Below are 13,670 nucleotides of genomic sequence, written 5' to 3'. Positions count from 1 at the left end.
ACTGCGTTGAGACACAAACATTCATATTAGTACCTTTTTCCTCAATCACACCATCAACATGGGTCCCCTCAAGCTCAGGTTTTTATCATATATGTGCTGGATATGAATCACATTTAGATCTCTACCACCCCTTTTATCACTCTTTCTTTTTCCTTTCAAATTCTTAATTTTTATGCATCAAACAAACATCTGTGACATTCTTCTTAACCTCTTGTTTCTTTCTGCTAAAAACTAATGATTAATTTGTGGAGATTCCAAGCACCAACATTTCTCATAATCGACATTTTTAGCCACATGTTTGATTAATTAATTTTGTATGACATTGTTTGGACTTTTGTAGAAAATATCTCACTAAGTGATTCACAAGATCAAACTCATGACAGTGTTACTGTAGGAACATGTTACAGTCACCACTTGAATTGTTTGTGGCAATGCTATATTACAGGAGAGAGAAATGAGGAAGCTTTCTCTTCAAAAAGATAGGCCAAATGTCATTATCATTCCAATTCTTAATTAGGACAAATGGGTTATGTTTGGGGACAAATAAACCCCTCCTTAAGATTTCCTAATGAATCTTCACCAAACCAATAATGATATCTAGTTCCATGGTGACTATAGCCACTGTTTATCTTAATGTTCAATCATTATTATGACTATGAATCAATTTGATAAAGCAAGTTCCCCGAAAGAATATGGAAATTTTGAAGATGGAGACATTTTTATTGTCAATTTGGAAACTTCACTATTCCAAGTACACGGTTTCTGTTGGATAAAATGGGGGGAAATGTCAAAAAAAAAACTTCAACTTCAATTTTCTATTCATTTTAGTTTGTCCCTATCTGCAATGGTGTGTTATCATTTAACTCCTTCTAATGCTTTTTTTTTAATTTATTTTTCTTTCTCTTGACTGATCTCATCGTTGATAAAATCTTATATATTTCACATTTCATAAGTTATATATAAATGAAGAAATTGATTACCTAAGGTTTAATATTAACATGTTGTATGTGATAATGATTAGGTTGGTAGAACAGAAGTTAGGTGTATAAGAAATTCAAAATATGATAAGGACTTCCAATATATTTAAAGAAAAGGGAATGCAGCCTTTATAATTTTTCTTTTCTCAAGGGAAATTTGATGAATCTTGCCATCATTACTTTGGGAAAAAGAACACACTTTTAGGTCAAAAAATATCACTCGTGATTAAATTTAAGTTAATTAAATATGCTACAACAAAACTGCGTATAATACGTATTTTATTTATATATATATATAAATTATTTAGGACCTCTCTCTACCACTTGATAGTTAATTATCATTCACAATAAATAAAAGCTAGTTATAATTTTAAGCCAGGCTTATTAGGAATTTAACTTTTAAAGTAATCGCAAAAAAACAGCCAGAAGTTGTGTACTTGGTTTAAGAAAGCAATGAACATAAATAGAAAACAAGTTTTGAAAAAATGCTAAGTGAAATTTTAAATTCTTTAATATAAAAGAAACATGGAAAAAAAAAAGAGGAGAGGGGAAAAAAGAATATTCTTTTTCTATTTGCTTAAATAGAAACAAAATAGAAATGATTTTTTTAATGAGTTTGATAGTAAGAAAGTAAGCAAGTGTAGAGTAACATAAATACATGAAAAGGATAAAAAAAAAGTAATAAAATAAGAGAAATATTGTGAATGGAAATAATGAGAGATAGAGTAGATTCTAAGATGTTTAATTTAGGAAAAGTAAAAATATAAGATAATAGATTTTGATATAAACTTCTATTTTTCCTCACCCTCTATTCTATATCTACTGTGTTTCAAATTCTACCAAATAGATCGTCTTGAATTTCAATTTCGTTTTCTAGTATATTTGCTAAAATAGTTTTTTCAAATCATTAAAATATATTATTCAAATAAATTATTATTATTTTTTATATTTTTTGTTTTTTTTTCCTTTTTACAACTCCATTTGACATCTAATGAAAAATTATTCATAAAACTAAGAAAAACACAAAAAGAAAACTAAATTAATTTTAAGGTAAAAAATAAAAATAGAAGATATTTACGAAAAAATCACATAAATATTAATAAAATATTTACAAATTCGATTATAAAAATTAGAATTGATTGTGCTTACATAATTTAAATAATATAAATGATAGTATAAATTATGAATATTTCTAATTTATCATTTTTATATTATTAATATGTTTTATATTAAAATAAAATAAAATAATAAATAAAACTGAATAAGTTAATTTAATATTTATTAATATATTTTTTATATTAGAGAAAAAATAGTTAAAATATAAAATACTAAAATAAAAAAATTAATATTTTATTATAGTTACATTTTATATTATAATAAAATAAATAATTAAAAAATAATAAATAAAATAAATTAATTGAAATTTTAATATATTTTATTTTTAATGATGATGAGAAAAGGGAAGGGGACCTCTCTCATATTCAGAGAGAAAAGGGAATGTAGTGATTGATGTGCTTTCTAGGAGACATGCATATGCATTGTTGTCTGTGCATGAAATCAAATTGTTTGATCATGAATTTTGATAAACATGTATGTGAATGATGTGATCTTGTGGAATTTAATATAATTTTTGAATTTTTTTTATAATTTATATTATATTTTTAATTAAGTGGTTGAATCATCACATAAAAGATAAAAGAAAAGTTATCATAGTGTCAATATGAAAAGAGAGTTTTTTTTAAGTAATTTATTCTCTTTTTCTTAATCTTCTATCTCTTTATGATATGACATGATTTTTTCTTAATGAAATTAAAATTAATTATATATTATAGAATACATTTATAATGTTGATTATGTTTTCTTTAAGTTGGATTGATCGACTATTATTTTGAAATTCTCATTTCAGGCCATTTTGAAAAACTCAAACTCTAGAAGTTATAATATGTGAATTCAGATAAGATAAATTAAATTTAAATTTGTTTGTTTTACAAGTTGGTAATGGTCTTGATTTGGAAAAATTATGAGTTTCAATACGAAATAGATTTTTATAATTTCATTGAATTGAATAAATGAATTAGTTTAAACATTTAGAAAATTTCATTTGTATTGATTTGAACTAATATGTGAGATTGAATTATGTGCAAATGATTTAGTATATGTTTTCATGTGCAATGTTTGAAGTTTGAGATTTGATAGATGTTGTGAATGTTAAATTGCTAGTGGTGTATAGTTTTATAAAATTTTGAAATAGAATTTTTTTTGCATAATTTGCTAGGCAGATCTCAAAAGTTGTCTAATATATTTGAGGTATTATTGAAAGGACAAAATATTGAAAAAATATTGAGCAAAATTCCTCTAGTCACGTGACAGATAAAAAGTTTTTTAAGATTAAGTGCACTACAAGAAAATCATGAAATAGAAACCAACTTTTAGAGACCAAAATAATTAGTTACAATACGAATTAAAATAGAGACCATTTTAGAAACTAAAAAAAAATTGGTTTCTATTATTTTCTATTATTGTTAAATAGTTTCTAAATTGATATCTAATTAACAACTAAGGTTTTAACTACCAATTATTTAGTTTCTAAATTTGGTAGCAAAAACCTTGGTTGTTAATTAGATACCAATTTAGAAAGTATTTAACAATAATAAAAAATAATAGAAACTAATTTAGAAACCAAATTTCTTTTTAATTTCTAAAATGGTCTCTATTTTAGTTACTATTGCAACTAATTATTTTGGTTTCTACAAATTTCTTGGAGTGGTATGACAAATTTACAATTTTGCTTAATCAAACAAATATATGAATATACTTTTTTAATGTTACATTTAATGCTTGAAATTAATTATTTAGTGATAATATGAGTTTTAAAATTGAATTGTGTTGAACACATAAATGATGATTATTTAAGTGGTGGTTTGGGTAAGATGTAATATGTGTTGAGTAATGGATTCATTAATGAAATTTAGATTTCTCTAAATTCCAAATCAAATCACTTATATGATTTTAATTGTGAAAAGATGATGGAGATACTAGTTAGGTACATACGACAAAATACTGTGACTACATATTACTTGAAATTTATTTTAATTCTTAGAGTTTTTTTTAAGGTGAAATTAAGAATGTGATTGATTGAATAATACATAATCAAACATGTATGAATCTTATATATAACAAAGTTGATATAATATTTTTAAATATTATTATTTATATTTATAAATTATATTTTCATATTAACTTTAAAAATTAAAAAATACATGTTATATTTTGTATTTATTATCAGTAAATATGTACTAACTATTGGACATATCAAGGATCCTAATTTAAAGTGTTTCATGAAGCTGTGTATTGAAGTCTTGAGTGAAGACTTTGTGTCTTATTGTCTAGGTAGCTTAGGTTTTGTTTTGGTTGTCTTGATTTATCTTTTACCTTGAGTAATGATGAAGGGTCCAAGAACCAAATCATTTTCAATTGATTAGATTGTTTTTTAATTAGTTAAAAAGATTTTCAACTGATTAAAAATGTTTTCAATTGGTTAAATTTTTTTTTTTTGAAAATTTGTAGTTTTTAATTGATTAAAATTGTTTTCAACTGGTTATAGTTTTCTTTACTTGAAATGTGCAGTTTTTCAATCGGTTATTTTGTAAATCAATTGATTGAAAATTATGAAATGTTTTAGATTTTTCTGTAATGTGTTTTACCTCTGAAAAATCATATTTTAATATGAAAGATATCAAGTATTTTTAGTTTAAACACTTTCCTTCTAAGAAAAATCAGTTTTGAAACAAACTGGGTGTTTTAAGTAAAATCAACTGATTATTTTGATTTTTAACTAGTTGATTTTCTTGACAGTACCCTATTTTGTTTTAAAACAATTTCTATTTTAACTCCTACAAAAGGGTGAGTTTGTTTTCTAAAAAAAGGTTTTGAGAATTGTTTACATACAACATACTTTTACATTTTAAGAGAATCAAGAGTGAGTTGTTTTTGGAGAAAATTAGTCTTTGTTAATCTTTGAGTGTTCTTGGTGCCTAATTTTCATCATTCACTTAAGGTCAAAGGTTATTCAAAGTGTTGTTGTGAATTGGGAGATCCTTTTGAGTTTCTTGATTCATAGTTAAGGTGAATTCGTTCCTTTTCATAACTGTGTTTTAATTCTGTGTTTTTAAGTATCAAGATAGAGTTTCCTGGTGGGTATCACAGTTGTAACAGGGTGTTGCAGTGTGTGGTTTAGTTCTTATAGGGTTTAAGAATTGTTTTTTTATCTTCTTTTGTAAAAAGAAATTGTTGATCTAGTGAATTTCATCTTGGTGTGAGGTTGGACTGGATGAAACTCAGTTTTGAGTGAACCAGTATAAATCTTGGTGTGCTTTAAACTTTCCTTATCACTACAATTTAATTTTCTGCATGATTGTTCTTACTGGTGTAAAAATCAATCGATTGTTTTTAAAATTAATCGGTTGTTTTTAAAATTAATCGATTGTTTTTATCTACAAAGTTATTTTACTTTTTGGATTGGACAAAATTAATGTTCTAAGCAATTGTGTGTGAATCTATGTGTATTGGTTATGTGTGTATACATTTGCATTTTTTGAATCAAAAAGCTTTTTGAAAGTTGTGTTTGACTCTATTGGATTGTTAATTGATTCTTGAAAGCTGAAATATTTTTCGTCCTTTACCAAAACCAAAAAAAAAACAATCTATTATTTTGAAGTTTAAATTGTTAATATTTTTCCTGATACTATAACCAGAAAATCAATCAGTTGTTTTCAGGTTTAATCAATTGATTTTTCTTTGTTACTAAAATTAGAAAAACAATAATTTGTTTTTAAAGATAATTTATTGAAATTGATTATGAAATTTGTTTCTTAAAAATAGATTCAAATATTTTATAAGTGAAATTGATTTACAAGTTTGTGTATTCTGATATATGTGCCTAGAATTTTTTAATCAATTATTTTTAATAATAACCGTGTTTTTTCTTTCTGAATCAGTGTTCTTTAGAAAATTTCAATATGTTCTTTTGAGAAACAATCAATTGATTTTCTGTCAGGATTGACTAAACTAGCTTTTGCGAAAATCTACCTAAGTACAATTCACCCCCCCCCCCTAATTAATTTAACATGTTAAGCTTCTTGTATTTATTACCATCATGTAAAATGTTCATTTTTTTATCCATGTTGTAAACTAATCTTTTGCAAGTAAATCACACTTAGTGCAAATTGGTTATGGAAGGCTATTATGTTTTGGTGTTGCAGAAAAACAGGAAGGAATAACAAGAATACAGTGTTGTAATATATCAAGCTAACACAAATAGGAAGCTCCTACGTGTTCAAAGTTGTATTCATCTATAAAATTTGTTAAAGATGAGTCTAGTTATAAGTTTCTGGTACAGGATCCAACAAAGGAATGGTGATATTACATTTGTGTTGTTTAAGTAATTACAGCTTCCTGTAATTGATAAGTAGGGTGCATCACCTATTTATGAAGATTATTACTTTTAGGTATTCGGGTTGTTGAGGTTTGAAGTTTTTGTAATTGCTCTCTTGCTAGTGTATGTTTGTCTAGTGTCTTTAGACAGTAAGAGATTTTGGTTGGAAGAGAAACTCATCATACCTATGTTAAAGGGAGATTCAAGGTTGATAAGTCTTTTTCACTTTTTGTAAAGGGCTTGAACATCTCTTCTATGTCCATTTTATTAAATTCATTTTTTGTTAATAAAAAATGTATTAACATATAAGCATACATATTTTCATAATAAAAAATTGAATGTATACATTTATTTCTCTTTTATTACACACATATATATTAGAAAAAACTTACACTACAAGAAAATTGAGATTTACAGACGAAAGTAAATCCGTCGGGAAGAATGAATTATCAACGAACCCAAATGTTTAAAAAAAAGAATGAATTTCGTTTGTGTTGGGTGTCGTTGATCCTATTTGTCATACATTATCGACGAACCAGACTGATGGACCTAATTTTTAAAATAAAAAAAAGTTAAATATTGATGTATAAACATGTTTCTCCTTTTGGTTGGGTGACGTGGATTCCATTCGTTGTAATGTATCGACGGGTCAATCGATGAATCATTAATATGTTCAAGAAAATGAGCACTAGAACATTTCTTTTTCACTTTCCTCAAATTCACGAACCCTAAAATTTGACTTCTTCTTCTTCCCCCATTTCTGAGTCGTGACACCATCAACACACACTTCATTCTCGAAGTCAAAATCCCAATTCTTGTCAATCCTAACCCTATTTGGCATTGCCTTCTCACACTAAAATCTCGTGGGAGAAGATTGAAACACAATTGGAGTTGACCGCTAGGTCTGAAAATTTTATTGTATTTTCGTGCGTATTGTGGCAGAATATCAAAGGTATGTTGATTGCATTGAGTTACCCGTTAAAAAGTTAGGGTTTTCAAATTCTCGTTGCATGTTTGTGAAATTGTAATATATATTGTCAAGTGTTCTTTGGAGGTTGATTCAGAAGTTTTGAAAAACCTTCGTTGGTTTTTTTTGTAAGAACATGATTCGCTCTAAGCCTAGTTGCGTCTTTTCCATGTATTTTTTTTGTTAATTGGGTCATGTTCTTTGTGTTTGACTAATAAGGAGAATTTTGTTTTATCCTTTAAATTTCCATTTGATTTTTGTTTTTCTTCATTTTTTGTAGTTTTATCTAATTTTGTGTAATGTGTTGACTTGATTTTTTTTTTGTGCCTGAACTATGAATGCTCCAGTATAATGTTGATAACTACATATATAAGAAATATTCATTAATTTGAAAGCTTCACACAAAATATTTTTAAATAGCTTGTTTTTCAAATTTTTCAGGAAGAAAAAAACTATTAAAAACAAAATTCAAAAATTGGTGAGGAAGAGTTGGTTCATTTTTATCAACATTGAAAATTATTTCTTTTTATTCCAAATCTTATAGCTATGTAAATAGATGTTAAGTGTATTAGTGAAATTTAATTAAACTTAATTTGACTGTTGAGTATTGGATACCTATCTGAGGGAGCATGTTATAAGAATAAGTTTCTTAATGTCAAGATGAATTGTTGTTAAAACAAATTCATAATTTATCATATATGTACATGCACTTAATCATATTTTTAATAGTTAATTTTGTAATTATTAGTTATAACAAAACAAAACAAATGTTACTCTGTCAAAACAAAATAATATAGCTTCACATGGAAGCATATATGATTATACAAATTTATTTTCTTTTTTATATGAGCAATACTAGCATAGTTTTAAGGTAACATATTTTAAATTATTCCTTTGACGTATAATACAATATGCATATGTCAAAATGAAAGAGTTAATAGGTAGGTTTCTATTTAAAGAAAACTCATTGTTCATATGCTTAAAGTTTACTAGGTAGTTTTGCGTTATACATTTGATATGTGAACATCAACTCGTCTAGGTGAAAGTTTAGTGGAGGCCAAAGCATGAGGAGAAAATTAAGAAAAAATTCAACACTAAAGCATCTCATAGACTATCTAAGATGTTTAGAGATGTTAGGATTGTTGGGGAAAGGCCTGAATGTCTTGGGGAGCATGTTTGGAATAGGTTGTTAGCACATCGGAATTCTTCAATGTATCAAAACAAATATGCTACAATAACAAAATATAGGTCTTTTGAAATGGGTGGAAGCCTGTACACAGGTGGCTCCATTCCCACTCATGAACATGTTATTAGTATGATAAACACTTTAATTGTTTATGTTATCATTATACTAGGTTTTAAAAGTTTTATTTATACGTCATGTTTATAATTGCAAAATGTGTTAAATGAATAGGAGTTTGGTTGAGCCATTTTTTTAGGTGTTCAACAAACCCATATCCAAAAGGATATTGGTCAGTTTGTTGATGAAAGGTCTAGGAAGACACATGTAAGTAACTTTTACTATTAACATTATTTTTATTCTGAAATTTAAATGTTGGTCTATTTCTTTTACTATTAATAATTATTTATTTCTTATTAACAACAAGACTTTGAAACTAGACTTTCCCAGGTGAGATCTGAGATTGGATCCTGTGTTGATAATTCAGAAGAGGTTAACCCTCTTGATCTTGTACAAGACGATATCATTAAGACTCAGTGTTGGGTTGACATTATTGAGAGGGAAAATAAGGGAAGACTTTATGGGGCAGGAAAAATTGGTACAAGTTATAAAGGTGGAAATGGTACCTTGAAGCAACATTCCACTAGCTCGTGCATCAAAATTAAGAAATTCCACAACCGTAGGAGCAACCTCAACAAGAACAAGAACAAGACCAACCACGTTAGGAAAAAAAGAATCAATATGAAAATCCTGATCCCCACAATCTTCTCCTAATTATGCACACTATTAGACACAATAACTTATTAGCTACAATTTTCTTAATTTAGTTTTAAATTTTAATTCCACATCTGATTTATATTTCTTTTTAAATCGATGAATAATATGATTTTTAGAGTGACATTTAGTATTAAATCTATTTGAAATTGACAGAAATGTGTTGGATGCAACATTGAATTCTTGAATAATTTATATTTATTTAAGTTTACTAAAATTGATGGTTATGTCATAGACTATTTGCAATGTTATATCTAACATTGGATTTCATAATTATTTATTATTTATTTTGGATTGAATGGAATTAATGGTCATACCACACACTATTTGGATTGGTATACTGTTGGAATTTAATGCTATACTGTGATAGATTATTTGAAATATGCAAGTACATAAGAATTATGGTAGATATTTTGACTATTGCCAAAATAATTAAATTATCGATGAATACATCCGTTGAAAACTCATTGAACTACTCATGCATAACATTTAATTATTCGTCAGTAAGTATTGTACATGAGAATGATTTAATGAGTTTTCGACGGATGTATTTTTCGATGATTACCTGTGACCACACTCCTTGATAATAATCAACAAACTATATTGTCAGTAAGTGTTATATATGAGATGAGTTTATTGACTTTTTGATAGATTTGTCTATTGGAAAATACTGATAAATGTGTTCGTCAAAAAGTTTTCGACAAACAATTTACTAATGAATTATTTTTCGTCAAAAATTCATTGGAAAAATCCAGTTACCAACCAATTTTAGTAATAAGCGACATATTTTGTCCTTCGAAAATATATATATTTTTAGTAGTGTTTTATATTTAAAATAGTTTTTCATTACGTATGTTTTACTTTTAAAATTAACATAATTGTTAGTGAATATTTATTTAAAGTTAAATCATGTATAATTTAAAAGAGAGCAAGATAAACTTGTGTGACGTACAATTTTTTTAAAAACAAATCCAGTGTATTTAAATAAGAATGTTATTTAGTGCATTATCGGCATCAATTAATTTCCTTCTTGTACATGAACACAATATATACTTGTAATTTCTTTTATGCTTGTAGATAATTTTTTAATTTCGAATCAGATTATTTAAAATATAAATTCAACTAAACAAATTTGATATTAAATATAATCTAAATAAAATTATATAATAAAGAATACTAAAAAAATAGTTTTAAAAACTTAAAATCAAATCTGTTACATAGTAAAATTTAAATTTAAATAAAAAAATTTCTTTAAAAAGAAATTTGATTTTATAAATATATAAGTAAAAAACATAAATATACTTAAATTAAAATTTAAATCATATTTCACTTATTAATATTTCTCCTCACCAAAACTTTGTCACTTGAACTTTTTTAAAAATATTTAAATAAAACAACTAATAATAAATAACAAACATTTTATGAATTAAATTTAAACTCTCTTTCTAATATTGATGAAGTTCAAGCACACAACTAATATCCTAAAATAAAATTCCTTAACTAATATCTTAAATAAACCTGTAAAAAAAACTTCTTTAATATGTTGGCATAAATTTATTTGACAGCATGAAATTGGTTTTCTTTAGGAGTAAGAAAGAGAAAAGGATAGAAGAAGAATCTTGATGACATTTTCTCAAAACCACCACAAAGAATATATCATGCTTTCGAAAATTTATGATAGAATTAATATTGTGTTTTTAAAATATTGGTTGAGAAAATAATAAATGAATATTAATAATCATGAAAACACATAAAAATTAATCTTAACACTGAATATACATATCATTTTTTTTCAAAAACCTCTGTTTTTAATTTATACTTATTTGTTATGTAGTTTTGTATTTTTTTAAAAAAAATACTAAAGTAAGATATTATGGATAATTGCATTTAAATAGTTAGAAAAAATATTTGTTCTAAATTTTATGCATTTAAATATAATAGGATTATGCTAGATTCTTTATTTTTTTCAGTAAAAAGTGGAGGATTATGCTAACTAAAAATGTGAAGTACATGGTTTGTTAGGTCATTTGATTAAACTTTCAACAAAAGTTGATTCGTTAATTGTGGATGACAAAGTTAATGTTCTTTGTGCAAAGTTTTAATTGGGGTCTTAATCTTTATAAACAATATTAAGACTCTCACTAATTAGTTGTATCTAGAAAACGTTGATTAATACATTAATATTAAAAAATTAGGGAATTTATTCTTTGTTTTAACACAAAGCGTGTTGAAATGGTAAAATATGCTTTTCATGTTTATTGGTTCAGAGACAAAACGTTAATTGCTAAGGGGAATATGTTTTCTTTCTGGATGAATGGGGAATAAAATTCTTCACTTTTAATTATTTTTTATCTTATCTAAAAGATACAAAAATTAAGAAAGGTTAATTAAACATATAATTTTTAATAATTTTAATTACTAAGTATCATGTTTTGAAAATATAAATAGTTGATTAGAATTAGTTGAAACAACTTTTTCAAAAGTGGCTCTTAAATGTATGTAGGAACACTCTACTATTGCTATTATTATTTAATTACTGTCTGCATTAATTGGTTTGACTCCATGCATGCACGTATCCATTTATCCTCATCTCAATTATGAGAGACTCAAACATTTTAATTTTTAAACTATGCTAGTAAAATCATAGTTCCTCTTTATATTCTCATATATTTAAATTTATCACAAACACTCATGCGTGCGATTTCAAGTTTTCTCACATATACATGTATATATATTATTAATATTTAATTACAAACATTATATGCGATAAATTATTATTTTAAAAATAATTTAAATATTATATTAAAAATATTCAACTGTGTAAAACTCTCATAATTTACGTGAAAAACATATGAATGTACGTGGGTTTATGACTTACCTTTCCGTTTTCTTGTCATAATTGGAAGGTTACTTGGTACAATCAATTGCAATCAATGGAAGGTTAATTGCCACAATCAATTGCAATCAATGGGAGGTTAATTGCCACAATCAATTGTCATCAAAGGAAGATTAATTACCATTAATTGTATTTATTATTGTTGTCTCCTAGAACCACTATATATAGTGGCTTCCTTCCAGCAATGTAACACATAACAAAACAGCAACACACACTTGCTTCCTCTCTCTTTTTCCTATACTCTTTATTTTTACTCTTGGGTGTAAGTGTTTAATCCATATAGAGAGGATTTGTTTTAGGGTTATTTATATTAGTCTTAGAGGAATTCATTGTACTCCCAGTACCATTATAGTGGAAGTTTTGGCTCTCTTGCCGGTGGTTTTTTACCTCTATTTAAAGGGGTTTTTCTCCTAAAAATTTCTGGTGTCATTCTCACACTTTACTTGTTACTTTAATTTCTCATAATCTTTAGTTGAAATTATCACGCTTCCGCACACGATATCCCTACAATGCCCAAGAGTTTAAAATAAAATAAAATTAGGATTATAAGTTTTGGTTAAAAAGGTACCAAAACTATACGATGTGTTTTTCATAGGATAATTGTTAAAATGATAAATTGTTTTTCATCAATACAATTTTTTTATGAATTTATCATTTTGGAAGGTACTCTCCTTGTTGACTTACCCTTGGTAGGGAGTAAAAGTGTTATTGGGGTTTAGATGGTGTAGGATGAGGGCAAAGGTTAGATTATAGAAGTATAAAACTTCTGAAACACAAGTTTAGCTCGAATCTCCAAGTTATCCTCCGTTTTCTTAAATTAGACCAATTTTTGTATGGAAGTAATTATGTCATATCCTTAATATTAAAATTGAGGAGTAGAGTCAAGAATTGGGAACGTCCTTTATTACAGTTTGTCCTAAAAGAAAAAGCCTCACAATGAAAAAACAAATCCACAACTGTATTTCACCAATTATTGATAGTGAAAAATCCTTACAAATTTCTGAGTGGATTTTGTTGAGGCATTACCACATGAAAACTAAAAATATCACTCAATCAAAATTTTTATAAACATTAAAATTAAGTTATTTAAGACAAGAGAAATATTTACTGGCCACATAAAAAATCACGAGTTTTTATCTTTTTAATTTGACCATTTAAATATAATACAATATAGTGATTTAGGTTTATAATGTGATACTGTATTTTTAAACTGCATAATTATACAAAACCAGTCAAAAATAAATTTTATGATCGCATGATCATTTAAAAAAAATCATGTTTGCTCAGTTCCAAAACTTACGAACCCAAAACAGATATAGCATGTCAGACTTCGTGATTTCAGGTCAAATTAGACTCAATTGTGGGGGACCAAAATATGACATATCCTCTCATCATTTCCTTCTACATCCCTGTAAATTTGAAATTTTCCACTTTATTTTTTT

This window comes from Phaseolus vulgaris, chromosome 2 (genome assembly GCF_000499845.2).
Source record: "Phaseolus vulgaris cultivar G19833 chromosome 2, P. vulgaris v2.0, whole genome shotgun sequence".
Lineage (NCBI taxonomy): Eukaryota > Viridiplantae > Streptophyta > Magnoliopsida > Fabales > Fabaceae > Phaseolus > Phaseolus vulgaris.
Note: the sequence above shows the minus strand (reverse complement) of the source record.